At 38.5% G+C, this 15,014-nt stretch overlaps 1 protein-coding gene across 3 annotated transcripts in view; it reads right to left on the bottom strand.

Moving 5' to 3' along the window:
* CFAP20DC (CFAP20 domain containing) overlaps nt 1–15,014 on the bottom strand; it is a 256,995-nt gene that overhangs the window by 124,166 nt on the left and 117,815 nt on the right. The gene's annotated exons all lie outside the window — the stretch shown is intronic.

Here is a 15,014-nt window from a genome sequence, read left to right as displayed (position 1 = left end):
CTGCCTCATTTATAGGTCACCAAGTACAACGACATTATTGAGTAACCACCTAAAGCCATCATATGAGTCATTTTTCTAACTTTTCATTTTGAAATAAATTTAGACTTACAGAAAAGTTACAAAAATAGTACAGAGTTCCAATATACCCTTTACTCAGCTTTCCCTAATGTTAACATCCAATCTTCAAATACTTTCAAAGAAAAAAGTAGTTTAATTAAAGTAGTATTTTTTTTATTATAGCTTGCATTTCCAATGAGATTTCATATTATTCATATATATTTATATGGATATTTAAGTTTTCATTATAATAAATTTTCTGTTCATGTTCTTAACCCATTTTACTATTAGGTTATTTTAAAAAGTTATTTATATGACCTATCTTGCAGCAAAGATATTAAGCTTTGTCATATGTAGCAAGTAGGAATTTAGTTGCTGTTAACATGCCAAAAAGCAGTTTTACTATGTGCATCAAAAGCCTTAAAAATTTCCATGATATTTCACTCAGTAATTTCACTTATGAATATATTCTACATTTAAAAAATCAGAAACTCAGATGAAGGTCAATATAAATGTTTATAATTTCTGAAACAAGTTGAATTTCTAGTTAAGAGTTTATAAGACACTGTATTTACAAAGATGGGAAAGGTTCAAGATAAGATGTTAAATGAACATAGTATATCCAAATCTCAACTATAGAAAATTGTTCAATGAAACATACAAATAGGAAAAGGACTAGAAAGAAATATACCAAAATGAAAAATAACTTTTCCTGATTAGTCTAAGCATAGTTTTTATTTCTTCTTCATAATAATTTTTAGTAGGAAAAAAATTTCTTTTAGAATCTAGTGGAAAAAATTTGGTTTGTGCACATGTGAATATGAATAGTAAGAAAAATTCAACCAAATTCATCTCTCAAAAATATCCTTATGTAAGTATAAACTCTAACCATGTTTATAAAGGCAAATGATGTTAGGTTTTTGTGCATCCAAGCTGTGGCCATTCCCTAATTAGATTTTAATGTCCTAATCTTGAAAAGGAAAATGAATCATTTAACTAAAAACTTAAATGCTCATCAGCAATGTAATGGTTTCCAAGTGTCCTAAAGTTTGTTATTACAAATGCCACTGAGCTTATAAATCTTAGTTCTCAGGTATTCTTTGTCCATTCACTTCTTACTTGTCATTGACATTTAGAAAGCCAATGTAAAGTAACTGAGTAAATGAACTCTCAAAATAAAAAAAATTTGGAAAATAAACTCTCTCTCTCTCTCTCTCTATATATATATATATATTTGACATGTCATTTCAGACTTCTTGAGGTAGAAAAAGATAATTTCCACATCGGTGCCAATATTGATAAACTGAGATTTAAAATTCTGTAGGCTAGTAAGAACCTGAAATAAAATGATGCATTCTGAATCCTATGAAGAGAAATTATAGAAACTTTAGCTCATAGGGCTTGTGTGGATGGTACAGGGTACAATACTACAAAGTTTGAAATGTATCCAAAAGAAAAGCTGAATTTCCAACTAATAAGAGACAAACAGCAAAGTCTGGTAACCAAAAATCCACACGTTTTTATGAAAGACAGAACAAGACAGAGACTATTACAAAACTCCAGTCCGAATCTTACAGGAACGTGGTTGACATGCAAATCAGATTTCACATTAAAAGACTCAAATTCCCTCTACATCATTTTTCCTTTTTCTATATATTCTCTCTCTTTGCTCTCAGAATTGTCTTACTACTTATTGGATTATTTACTAAGGGAATGAATATTGTGGGCAGTATAAAATAAAACCTGCAATAAAGGGATAAATTAGAGAAAAAACTACTGATGTATTATTCTAAAATAGAGCATAATCATTAAGTGACTACTGACTGTCAAACTTCCTGAGATTTTGTATGGAAAGTTTCATTTTTGAGAAAAAGGAAAGAAACTTTAGTCTCATTTTTTCTGTGATCCCAAACTATGAAGGGGCTTTAAACCGGGTAGCTGGATGTTTTCTGATAGACCTAAATAGAACTTAACTCATCTCCCCACCAACCACTCCCCCTTCTCTAGGCTCAATTACTAGGTTGTATTATTTTGTATTTTTAGCATTTATGGCTTAATTTTAAAATAAACACTAATTCCAAAAATAGTACAGATCCTACACAAAAATTAAATAGTGCTGAACTGTATTACAGGGCATGGTCTACCTGTAGTCATTCATTTACTCATTTTATCATTCAGTAAATTCTTTCTGAGTCTCTACCATGTGCCAGGAACTCATCTAGTGGCAGGGAATTTAGTGGTGAGCCAGAGTTGACTCTATGATGGCCTTATTAAAGCTTATACCCAGCAGAGCATATGAAACAAGCTATATCACAGTTAATTATAATTGTGTTAAATTCTCTGAAAGAAAAGTTCAAGATGTTATGAGAGAAGTAATGGGGGAATCCAACTTCACAGGTTGTTAGGGAAAGTCCTCCTGATAAAAGAGACATTTAAGCTGAGTCATAAAGGATAAGCAGAAAATGGCCTGGTGAAATGGGGTGGGAGTGATTATTCAGGTAGATGAAACAGCTTTTGAAGACTCTGAAGATAGAAAGACTTTGGTGCATTCTAGGAAGTGAAAGAAAGACAGTTCTGCCACAATGAATAGTGAGAGAATCCCAGTGATACATTTAGTAAAACACTTGGCTCAAATGAGGTGCTTAATAAATGGTCATGAACAAAAGCCCCTTAATAACAGTCAACCTAGATTAAATGCAGCTGCCCAGTCTTCTGTTTTTTTTCTTTGGTTGTTCTTTATTCAGCTATATCCTGAATAGTACTCCATGCACATTTTATTTGGATATTTTTCTCCCCAGATGGCAAATAACAAATCAAGCAGGCAATTAGATACTAAGGGACGAGAGCCTGTCTTGTTCTTTCATACAGGTTCTATCTCCAGGGCAGGGGCTTTGTATGGAAACACGCAGACTGCTTTTTGAACTATGATACAATAGAATTTGAACTGCTTTAGCTAACACATCTGAAAGAACATTATGTTGGCTAGAATGGTAGGCTCAAAAAGGCAAAATGGTATGTGAATAAGGCTCTGAGAAAGCTAACAGATTTGCTCATACAGCATCCAGACACAACCAGATGGTAGTTTTTTTTGACACCTTTGCTCCCAGTATGAGATAGTGTATTATTGCAATGTTTGAGTGACTCTGTAACCCTGTCCTCCTTTCTATGGTCATAAAGTCCTCATAAAATGAATCATTCTATGGTGTTTAATACCCTTGATGAGGATCTTAACTAGCTTTAAAAATTAAGTCATCAATTTTAACACATATATAAAGCACTTTATGCATTAAGAATAATCATCCCCATTTTATTGGGGGGGGGGAGAATGCCTTACAAAATAGTTAGATTTATAGATCTATTTCCACTACAGATACTCATAATTCACTGTAGTTTAAATAAGAACCAATTCTGTAATAATTCATTGATTCTGGATTCAACTATATTCATCTTACTTACTTGTAGTGCTTAGTACAGTACCTTACTTATATCAAATCTCACCTCTCTGAAACATCACTGAGAGTGAAGTAGAAAACACAAATGTTTCCTTACTGCTAAAATATTTGTTTTTGTTTGGGCTGCTATAACAGAATACTGTAGATTGAGTGGAAATGTGTAGAAATAACAAATTTATTTCTCATAGTTCTAGGGGCTGAGAAGCTCAAGACCAAGGCACTAGCAGATCTGATGTCTGATAAACATCCTAACCCTGGTTCACAGATGGCTGTCTTTCTTCTGAAACCACACGTGGTGGGAAGGGAGAGGGAGCGTTCTGGGATCTCTTATTGTGTGCGTGTGTTAGTCGCTCAGTTGTGTCCGACTTTTTACAAACCCATAGACTGTGGGCTCCTCTGTCCATGGAATTCTCTAGGCAAAAATACCGGAGTGGGTAGCCATTTCCTTCTCCAGGGGAACTTTCTGACCCAGGGATCGAACCCAAGGCTCCTGTATTGCAGAGATTCTTTTACCATCTGAGCTACCAGGGAAACCTGGCTATCTTATTCAGTTCAGTTCAGTCACTCAGTCGTGTCCGACTCTTTGCGACCCCATGAATCGCAGCACGCCAGGCCTCCCTGTCCATCACCCATTCCGAGTTCACTCAAACTCATGTCCATCGAGTCAGTGATGCCATCCAGCCATCTCATCCTCTGTCGTCCCCTTCTCCTCCTGCCCCCAATCCCTCCCAGCATCAGAGTCTTTCCCAATGAGTCAACTGTTCGCATGAGGTGGCCAAAGTACTGAGTTTCAGCTTTAGCATCATTCCTTCCAAAGAACACCCAGGGCTGATCTCCTTCAGAATGGACTGGTTGGATATCCTTGCAGTCCAAGGGACTCTCAAGAGTCTTCTCCAACACCACAGTTCAAAAGCATCAATTCTTCGGCACTCAGCTTTCTTCACAGTCCAACTCTCACATCCATACATGACCACTGGAAAAACCATAGCCTTGACTAGAAAGACCTTTATTGGCAAAGTAATATCTCTGCTTTTGAACATGCTATCTAGGTTGGTCATAACTTTCCTTCCAAGGAGTAAGCGTCTTTTAATTTCATGGCTGCAATCACCATCTGCAGGGATTTTGGAGCCCCCAAAAATAAAGTCTGACACTGTTTCCACTGTTTCCCCATCTATTTCCCATGAAGTGATGGGACCAGATGCCATGATCTTCGTTTTCTGAATGTTGAGGTTTAAGCCAACTTTTTCACTCTCCTCTTTCACTTTCATTAAGAGGCTTTTTAGTTCTTCTTCACTTTCTGCCTTAAAGGTGGTGTCATCTGCATATCTGAGGTTATTGATATTTCTCCCAGCAATCTTGATTCCAGCTTGTGCTTCTTCCAGCCCAGCATTTCTCATGATGTACTCTGCTTATAAGTTAAATAAGCAGGGTGACAATATACAGCTTTGACGTACTCCTTTTCCTATTTGGAACCAGTCTGTTGTTCCATGCCCAGTTCTAACTGTTGCTTCCTGACCTGCTTATAGGTTTCTCAAGAGGCAGGTCAGGTGGTCTGGTATTCCCATCTCTTTCAGAATTTTCCACAGTTTATTGTGACCCACACACACAGTCAAAGGCTTTGGCATAGTCAATAAAGCAGAAATATAAATTTTAGGGGGACACATTTAATCTAGTTAATTTAACAATATTGGTATAAAGTTGATTCATTTTTTTATTCATTCATAAATCCCTGCTTTATGGAGTTTAACTGTATTAATGCAGAAAGATTTTAAGAAGCTGTATATCATAGCAGTTACAGCACAGGTTCTGGAGCAAGGGAGCCTGGTCTCATGTTCTGGCTATAGCAAGCTGTTGTGTGATCCTGGCATTGTAATTACCTTGCTCTGCCCTGTTCTCCATATCTGTGAAACATGGATATGAAAATAACACTTCCCTTACAGGGTTACTGTGATGATTATATTAGTTAATGTATAAAAGGATAAGAATACTACCTGGTACATAGCAAGTGCTAAATAAATGTTTATTACTAGTAACAGCAGACACTTATGAAAATTATTTCATTACAATGGTGACGACACAACTGCATCTTGGTGTGTGTTTTTCTTTCGTTGTGAATAATAAAAGGTTTTGATGTTTAAAGGAACTACACAAAATCTTCACTATTCTGAGTGAATCATTCCATTACAGTTTTTTTTAATTGAGAAGAAATTGATTTTAATAAAGTTAATCATTTTACAGTAAAATATTCAGCAGCATTTAGCACACTCACAGTGAACGTACCCATTAACCTGAATCTCCCCATTTGCTCTGGTCCCTAGTCCCTGGCAGTCACAAACCTACAATACGTCTCCATGGATTTATCTATTATGGGTATCTCATGTGAATGGAATCACACAGTATGTGGCCTTTTGTATCTGTGTAAATAGTACTTACCAATTTTTGTCAATCTACTCATCCAGAGATGGACATGTGGGCTGTTTCCACATTTTGGCTATTGGAGGTAATGCTGTTATAAACATGCATGCACATGTATCTGTTTTTTGTTTGGGGAAGTATATACTTCAGAGTGGAATTGCAGGGTCATATGGTATCGCTGTGTTTAAGTTCTGAAGGAACTGCCAAAATGTTTTCCACAATGAGAGAACAATTTTGGTTTCCTATCAGCAATGCTTGAAGATTACAATTTCCCTCCACATTTGCTAACATTTATTTTCTATAAAAAAATTATAGCCATCCTAGTAGGTATAAAGTGGTATCTCACTGTGGTTTAAAATTTTATTTCCCTAATGAACAATGATGTTTAGCCTCTTAGGTTTGTTGGCTGACATTTGTATTATCTTCTTTTGTGTATATTCTTTGGAGATATATTTAAGACTTTTGGTAATTCCCTGGTGGCTTAGACGGTAAAGTATCTGCCTACAATGCTGGAGACCTGGGTTCAATCCCTGGGTTGGGAATATCTCCTGGAGAAGGAAATGGCAACCCACTCCAATATTCTTGCCTGGAAGATCCCACGGACAGAGAAGCCTGGTAGGCTACAGTCCATGGGGTTGCAAAGAGTCGGACATGACTGAGCAACTTGACTTTGACTTTAAGACTTTTGACCATTTAAAAAAATTGGGTTGTCATTTTGTTTTTGTGTTATATATTTCAGATTCTAGAATATATCAGAATATATATGTATACTTTATTTATGAAACAGAGTATATATTCTATCAGATATGTGTTACAAATATCTTCTCCCATTCTATAGGCCATCTGCCGGGGTCCAGCCCCGGTGGATCCAGGAAATTCGAAGCGGGGACGGCGCTGGTGAGGAAAGACTGATTAGATTAAGAAACAATAGTATAGTAGGAAAATTAAGTGGAGAAAGAGGGCTGAATAACTTGGATTATGTGGAAGACCAATAAAATTCCAGACAAGGAATTTGCACCATCTACGTTGGGCCACCGGCGCTCGCTTGAATATCTAAGGGTGCCTCACCTTAGGCTCCCTTTCGCGCAGGTCTTAACAGCCAGGGCAAGTAAGTAGACTTGGCGAGCCTCCGCGCCCCAGATGGGAATTTAGCCTGAAATTAAAGTAGAGGAAAAGGAGGGAAAGGGAGAAAAGGAGAGAGAGAGAGAGAGACGGGGGAAACCAGTCCAGTGACTGGCTCCATCCTCTATTGTTCAGAAGGCCTCTTATACTTTTGATAAAACATGGAGATCAATGGGTAACACAAAGTTATGCAGCGTTAGCAGTCCAGACTCTTATCAAAACCAGGCTTTTCTCTCTGCATACCTAATTGTATACACAAGTCTTAGGTAATTTACATCATCTTCCAGCCAGAAGGGCCAAATAACATTTTACAGCCTTTTTTCTGATAAGGGTTTGTCAACCAGAAGACTTATTTGTATTGATCTTCCTAAAGTCTGGTGCCACTCTCAGAAAGCACTAAATAAAGTTACATTCTTACATAGCAAGGACACAAGGAGTGCAGTGACATATAACAAAGAGAAAAGTAATTAACTCAAAAGTCTAGTGTTGTTAACATCAAAACTACTATATATCTTTTTCCATATCCCATTTACATTGATTAACATCCTCCCAGGTGCCTAAAAGATAAAGAATATGGAGGCCTGGCAGTAATCATTGAGTCAACAGTGAAAACCCGTCACCAATATGATTTTTAACTCTTTAGAAAAGGCTGTATCTTTAAGATGCTTTAAGCTCGGTGCCTCTCGCGGTTGGCCGGGGGGTGGGTGGGTGGGGTGTAAGCAATTCACAAGCTGTAAGAGGTCCGGGGGAACCTGTTACGCAAGCTAAAGAGCTATCAGAGGGGGTTTAACTGAAACATCCCTTTCAAATGCAGAAGACTAAAGCCCTGAGTTGACTTTTTTCCAGAGAATATCAGAAGAGTGGAAAAGCAGAGTACAAAAGCCGGCAGATTTTTGTTTTTTTGTTGGGGTACATGCTCAGGAAATTCCAGCGGGACCCCTGAAGTCTGATCACGACCTTGCATATGTCAGCTTCCCTCCTCATGACCTTGTCACGGGTGGGATTCCTCACACTGGCTTCTGGCAGCCATCCTTTCATGTCTTCACTTGATCTTAGTCAAAAGCTCAAGAAGCGATTTTTCACTGTCTTGATAATGTCATCTGATATACAGTTTTTAATTTTGATAATGTATAGTTTATCTACATTGAACATTTTGTTACTATGGTTTTGGTAACATATCTAACTGCCAAATTTAAGGTCATGAAGATTTATCTCTATTTTTTTACTAACTCTTTAATGGTTTACCTCTTATATTTAGGTAACTGATCCATTTTGAGTCAATTTTTTTAAACTGGGTGAGGTAGGGTTCCCCATTTGTTGAAGACACTATTCTCTCCCCATTGAATGTTCTCGGTGTCCCTGCCAAAATCTGATGTATGCCGTTATTTCTGGATTTAACTCTGTTTCATTGGTCTATATGTCAGTCCTAACAGCAACTCCTTTGATTTTTGTAACTTTGAGACAACTTTTGAAATTGAGAAGTATGAATCCTCCAACTTTGTTCTTTTTTTTCAAGAAATTTTTGAATATTCAGTCCTTTTGCAATGCCATATGAATTTGAAGATTATTTATTCCATTTCTGTAAAAAGGCCACTGACATTTCAAGAGAGACTGAATTTATTCTCTAAATCATTAGGCATGATATTGAAAAACTTAACAATATCATGTCTTCCAATTCATGAAGGTGGGATGTCTTTCCATTTAGATAGGTTTTTCTTAATTTCTTTTAGCAATGTTTTATAGTTTTCCATGTACAAGTCTTTACATCCTTGATTAAATTTATTCTGAAGTACTTAATTATTTGGATGGTACTGTAAATCAAACTGTTATCCTTAGAGGTTTTGAGAAATAATATTTTATTATAAACAGTATTTAACTTATATGCAGAGTTCATCATGAGAAACACTGGGCTGGAGGAAACACTGGGCTGGAGGAAGCACAAGCTGGAATCAAGTTTGCTAGGAGAAATATCAATAATCTCAGATATGCAGATGACACCACCTTTATGGCAGAAAGTGAAGAAGAACTAAAGAGCCTCTTGATGAAAGTGAAAGACCAGAGTGAAAAAGTTGGCTTAAAGCTCAACATTCAGAAAATGAAGATCATGGCATCTGGCCCCATCACTTTATGGCAAATAGATGGCGAAACAGTGGAAACAGAGGCTGACTTTATTTTTCGGGGCTCCAAAATCACTGCAGATGGTGACTGCAGCCATGAAATTAAAAGATGCTTACTCCTTGGAAGGAAAGTTATGACCAACCTAGATAGCATATTCAAAAGCAGAGCATTACTTTGCCAACAAAGGTCCGTCTAGTCAAGGCTATGGTTTTTCCAGTGGTCATGTATGGATGTGAGAGTTGGACTATAAGGAAAGCTGAGTGCCAAAGAATTGATGCTTTTGAACTGTGGTGTTGGAGAAGACTCTTGAGAGTCCCTTGGACTGCAAGGAGATCCAACCAGTCCATCCTAAAGGAGATCAGTCCTGGGTGTTCATTGGAAGGACTGATGTTGAAGCTGAAACTCCAATACTTTGGCCACCTGATGCAAAGAGCTGACTCATTTGAAAAGACCCTGATGCTGGGAAAGATTGAGGGCAGGAGAAGGGGACGACAGAGAATGAGATGGTTGGATGGCATCACCAACTCAATGGACATGGATTTGGGTGAACTCTGGGAGTTGGTGATGGACAGGGAGGCCTGGCATGCTGAGGTTCATGAGGTCACAAAGAGTCAGACACAACTGAACTGAACTACAAAATATAATAAATATCTTAGAATACTTCTGAGTCTTGATAGAGGGACACTGGTGACTAATTCTTGTGGGATCTTCTATTGGCTGTTAGGTACCTCACCCATTTTACTTCCCCTGTCGCGGTTTGCTAGGCAAGGGCATTGTGAGTTCAGCTCCTCTCTGGGAAGGAGTGGAAATGTAGCCTTAAACTGACAAGATTTGGGTATGATGTACATTCACCTTACCTGCAGGTGAGGAGAGAAGTGAGAAAAAAACAACAATGTCAATTATTAAAAATACTAAATCGTTTTAATTATTGTGGATGGTAAACTTGGGCAGCACTGACAAAATGGCAGTCAGAGGGTTGGTGTTGGGTTCTACCTTCTGCAGTCTGCACAAGATGTCTCATTTCCATGGACCTTCTTTTCCTTATTTGTATAATGAAGACACTGAATTAGATGGTCTTTAGGGCCTTTTCCTGATCGATGAGTCTATGAAAAGATCAGTATTTCTGATTTTTTTCTGTCACCTTTGAAGGGATAATTTTCTTCAGATTGTTAGACACCCAATAAAGATTTACTGTATGGAGATAGTGAATGAATAACTGAACAGTTAGCTAGCCCTACTTCATTAATTCGTCAAGCATTTATGACATGTTACTGGTGCCAGGTCATGTGCTAGAAATACAACTGTGGAGATCCAATTTTAGCCCTCAAAGGGCTCCTAGTCTTAAATCACAGTTTACCTCTTCTCTTCTTGCATTACTGAACACTGAACACATACTCCCCAGTCCTGAGATTTCAGGAAGAACAATGAACTGGGGAGACAGGGGAAACAGGAGACCTATAAAACTGTGACTGGCAGCATAAATTCATGAATGGATCATCACTTGTTCTTTTCTCTCTTCCATCTTTCTCTATCTATCTACACATATATCATGTTTTTTAAAAAAATGCAAAATGATACAAGTTAATCAATAATTCAGTCATGCAAATGTTAGTCCATGTTCCCTTGGGGATCATAAAAGTAATAAACTAAATTGAATCATCATGCTTTACTACTTGTCCAGCATAAGTCATTCTGCTGGACAACCAAGAAACTGGTTAACTGCTGTTTTAGGGTCCTAATAACTCATTTTCTATTATATCCCACTGTGTAACAGAGAACAGCAATGGAATTAGGCAACATATCCTATCATGGGTGAGTCTGAGAGATCCTAAAGTAAAATAGTACTAGTTTAAATGAGCCAGGATAACACAGGACTGAGCTTAAACATGCATTTAATATGATATTTTAAAACTGAACCTGAGACTGGAATGTAAGAAACACATACAAAAATTTCCTTGGATAAAAGTCTCAATGCTATGACCGACTAATCTGTTTTGCAGAAGGCAATGACCCATCCTTCAGAAAGAAAGACAAAGGGACATTCATCACTTACTGTAATACAAACATCAACACAACAAGTCACCAAATTCTTGAATTCTATTACAGGACATCTCTTGTATATTTCCTTTTAAAATCATACCTCTTTTCCATCCTTCCTTGAAAGGCACTGCACTATAGAAATTGTGCTGTGTGCTTAGTCGTTCAGTCATGTCCGACTCTTTGCAACCCCATGGACTGTAGCCTGCTAGGCTCCTCTGTCCATGGGGATTCTCCAGGAAAGAATACTGGAATAGGTTGCCATTCCCTTCTCCAGGGGATCTTCCCAACCCAGGGATCAAACCCAGGTCTCCCCATTGCAACAGTAATTAGGGCAATGAAACTATTCTGTATGATACTGTAATGGTGGATACATGTCACTATTGATTTATCAAAACTCACAGGATTTATTAGGTTGGCCAAAAAGATTGTTTGGGGTTTTTCATAACCTGTTAAATTTACTATTTTTGGAACAATATATTTTAGTTTTTTGTCTTTTAAGTTTCATGCTTACTTTATAAGTGACTGACCCTCTACTTTTATTATATGTTTACCTTTTCGAGTGAGATTTTTTTGGGTGGGGGGCTTCCCTAGTATTTCAGTGGTACAAGAATCCACCCACTAATGCAGGAAATGCAGTTTGATTCTTGGGTCAGGAAGATCCCATGGAGAAGGAAATGGTAACCCACTCCAGTATTCTTGCCTTGGAAATTCCATGGACAGAGGAGCCTGGCAGGCTACAGTCCACAGAGTCTTAAAGAGTCTCAAAGACTCTTGGACATGACTTAGTGACTGTACAACAATCGTCAGGTTCTTATTTTCATGTGCTTCTTGTTTTAAAATTTATTATTAATTAGTGCTATTTCTTTTCAGCTTAAAGAAGTCTCTTCAATATTTCTTGCAGGGTTGGTTTAGTGTTGATGGATTCCTTTAACTTCTGTTTATCTGGGAAATTCTTGATTTCTTTAGTTCTGAACAATAACCTTGCTAATAATTCTTGGTTGAACTTTCTTCCTTTTAGCACTTTGAATATGTTAAGCCACTCTCTTCTGGCCTGCACAGTTTATGCTAAAAAATCGAATAGCCTTGTGGGTTTTAGTATGTAACAAGTTTTTTTTTTTTTCTCTTGCTGCTTTTAGGAGTTTTCTCTCATCCTTAATTTTTATCGTTTTAATTATAATGTATCTTGGTGTGCGTGGCTCTTTGGTTTCAACTTATTTGGAACTCTATGCTTCCTGGATCTGGATGTCTATTTCCTTTCCATATTAGGGAAATTTTCAGCCACTATTTCTTCAAATAATTTTTTTTGCCCTTCTCTCCTCTTGTGGGACTCTGTAATGGGAATGTTATTTCACTTGCTGTTCCAAAGGTCTCTTAAGGTATCTTCACCTCTTAAAATTCTTTGTCATTTTGCTAGTCTGTCTGGGTGACTTTCATTGCTTTGTCTTAGCTTCTTTATTCCTTCTGCTGCCTTATCCAATCTGTTGTTAACTCCTCTAGTGTATTTTTAGTTCAGTTATTACTTCTCTTTGGTACTTTCTTCTATTTTCTATCTCTCTGTTGAAGTTCTCACTCTGTTCAACCATTCTTCTTCCAAATTTAATAAGCAACTTTATGATCATCATTGAACTCTGCCAGGAGACTGCTTATCTCTGTTTCTTTTATTTCTTTTTTTGAGGTTTTATCTTATTCCTTCATTTGGAACATATTCCTCTGTCTCCTTATTTTGCTTAATTATGTTTGTTTCTATGTATTAGGTAAATCCACTGTCTCTCCCAGTCTTGAAGGAGTGGCCTTATTTAAGACATGTCCCGGTGGCTCAGAAGCACAACATTGTTTTCCACCAGAGCCTAGAATTCAAGGGTTTGCCCAACTATTTGGGCTGTGTGTGCCTTCCAGTTTTGGCAAGGCTATGGCTGTGGGTGGAGCTGGTCCCCAGACTGGAAGCAGTGCCCAGTCAAAACACAGCCCTAAGGCTGAGGCTCCCAGCAGGGCAGACACACTGGCATAATAGATGAGAAAGAGAATTCCAAAATGGTGCTTGACAGTTCTGATATTACAAAGTAGCCTGAGATCGCAAAAAGGTCTACTGCTAGAGTTTCAAAGCTGGGAGATTATTCCAACTTGTTTCTGACTCTTAAACATATGTTTCAAGGTTAGTAAGTAGGACCCCTTCACCTATGATCCAGGCACTTTTCAGCTGGTGTTTGTGTCCTGTGGGTCAACTGGTTTTGGGGTCTAGTAGGTCTGCAGGAAGCTCTTTAAGAGCTTTAAGAGTGGACTTCTCATCCCTGCAGTTTTCTAGTTTTCCTGGACATACTGCCCACTGGTTTTCAAAGTCAGTTACTTTAGGGGCTCATCTCTCCTGTACAGGACCTAGGGGCTGGGTTCCTGGCATGGAGCTCAGATATCCTGCTCCTCAGGGGTTAAGGTCCATAGCTCTGTGACCTTTCCCATTTGTACACTGCTGTGGCTGGGGTGTGGTTCTTTTCCCCTGGGGGGAGACTTTATCTCTGCCTCTCATACATTTGTGGCTTCCCTTGTGGCTCAGCTGGTTCCACCTGCAATGTGGAAGACCTGGGTTCAATCCCTGGTTTGGGAAGATCCTCTGGAGAAGGGAAAGGCTACCCATTCCAGTATTCTGGTCTGGAAAATTCCATGGACTGTACAGTAACAAAGAGCTGGACTCGACTGAGCGACTTTCACTTTTCACTCTCTCATAGCTTTGATGCTGTTTAAATCCTTTGTTGTGGATATGCTATTCATCCAATAAGAAGTACGTCAAGGCTGTATATTGTCACCCTGCTTATTTAACTTATATGCAAAGTACATCATGAGAAACACTGGACTGGAAGAAACACAAGCTGGAATCAAGATTGCCAGGAGAAATATCAATAACCTCAGATATGCAGATGATACCACCCTTATGGCAGAAAGTGAAGAGGAACTCAAAAGCCTCTTGATGAAAGTGAAAGAGGAGAGTGAAAAATTTGGCTTAAAGCTCAACATTCAGAAAACGAAGATCATGGCATCTGGTCCCATCACTTCATGGGAAATAGATGGGGAAACAGTGGAAACAGTGTCAGACTATTTTTTGGACTCCAAAATCACTGCAGATGGTGACTGCAGCCATGAAATTAAAAGACACTTACTCTTTGGAAGAAAAGTTATGACCAACCTAGATAGTATATTCAAAAGCAGAGATACTACTTTGCCAACTAAGGTCCATCTAGTCAAGGCTATGGCTTTTCCTGTGGTCACGTATGGATGTGAGAGTTGGACTGTGAAGAAGGCTGAACGCCGAAGAATTGATGCTTTTGAACTGTGGTGTTGGAGAAGACTCTTGAGAGTCCCTTGGACGGCAAGGAGATCCAACCAGTCCATTCTGAAAGAGATCAGCCCTGGGATTTCTTTGGAGGGAATGATGCTAAAGCTGAAACTCCAGTACTTTGGCTACCTCATGTGAAGTGTTGACTCACTGGGAAAGACTCTGATGCTGGGACGGATTGGGGGCAGGAGGAGAAGGGGACGACAGAGGATGAGATGGCTGGATGGCATCACTGACTCGATGCACGTGAGTCTGAGTGAACTCTGGGAGTTGGTGATGGACAGGGAGGCCTGGCGTGATGCGATTCATGGGGTTGCAGAGTTGGACACGACTGAGTGGCTGAAATGAACTTCCAAGAGATTCATTCCAAATGCAGCTGTAGACTTCTTGTGTCCAGAGGAGGAGGTGAGTGCAGGATCTTCCTATGTCTTTGTACTTGAACCCTCTCCTAACGACAGTCAGTCTTCATCTCCCCTGAGGTTCTA

Source organism: Capricornis sumatraensis, chromosome 10, assembly GCF_032405125.1.
Source record: "Capricornis sumatraensis isolate serow.1 chromosome 10, serow.2, whole genome shotgun sequence".
NCBI classification, from domain to species: domain Eukaryota; kingdom Metazoa; phylum Chordata; class Mammalia; order Artiodactyla; family Bovidae; genus Capricornis; species Capricornis sumatraensis.
The sequence above is the reverse complement of the archived record's forward strand: the minus strand, read 5'-3'. Positions and strand labels throughout refer to the sequence as shown.